The sequence below is a fragment of the Coregonus clupeaformis genome, unplaced genomic scaffold (assembly GCF_020615455.1).
Source record: "Coregonus clupeaformis isolate EN_2021a unplaced genomic scaffold, ASM2061545v1 scaf1811, whole genome shotgun sequence".
NCBI classification, from domain to species: Eukaryota; Metazoa; Chordata; class Actinopteri; order Salmoniformes; family Salmonidae; genus Coregonus; species Coregonus clupeaformis.
The window spans coordinates 104,807-105,873 of record NW_025535265.1 but is presented as its reverse complement, the minus strand read 5'-3'; positions in this window follow the sequence as shown (position 1 = coordinate 105,873).

Sequence of the window (1,067 nt, the reverse complement as noted above, 5' to 3'; positions counted from 1 at the left end):
CATCATACCTCAACACATCATCCTCATCATACATCAACACATCATCCTCATCATACCTCAACACATCATCTTCATCATACCTCAACACATCATCCTCATCATACCTCAACACATCATCCTCATCATACCTCAACACATCATCCTCATCATACATCAACACATCATCCTCATCATAGCTCAACACATCATCCTCATCATACCTCAACACATCATCCTCATCATACCTCAACACATCATCCTCATCATACATCAACACATCATCCTCATCATACCTCAACACATCATCCTCATCATACCTCAACACATCATCCTCATCATACCTCAACACATCATCCTCATCATACCTCAACACATCATCCTCATCATACCTCAACACATCATCCTCATCATAGCTCAACACATCATCCTCATCATACCTCAACACATCATCCTCATCATACATCAACACATCATCCTCATCATACATCAAAACATCATCCTCATCATACATCAACACATCATTCTCATCATACCTCAACACATCATCTTCATCATACATCAACACATCATCCTCATCATAGCTCAACACATCATCCTCATCATACATCAACACATCATCCTCAACATTATCATCATTGAATGTATTGACTAGTTTAGATGCAGTAATCAGTATATCAGTTAATGTATTATGTGTTAACATATCAATATATCCTAACTCACTGTTTCTGTTTCTCACTGTTTGGACTTGGGTTACAGGGAAATAGCTGTCTGTTTGTTGACTAAACCTGTTTTTCTGTGGAGTCATGGAAGGCGTGTTTTCTTCCCGTTGTCCATTGTCTGAGTCTGTCTTTTTACAAAAATAATAATCATAATATTGTTTTTAACATAGTCATTAAAAGTTATATCTATAATAAAACAGGCCATATCCATAAAGAGCATGTTCTTCAATCCAGTCGTTTTCAGACCAATCGTTCTCCTCGGTCAAAGGTGAAGCCATTCTGTCAACTTGAACTATGTGTCTGTGGAGCCGTGCTGGACTTTGAAATAGTGTCGGTGCCCTATTATATACTGAACGCCTCGGGGGGGTT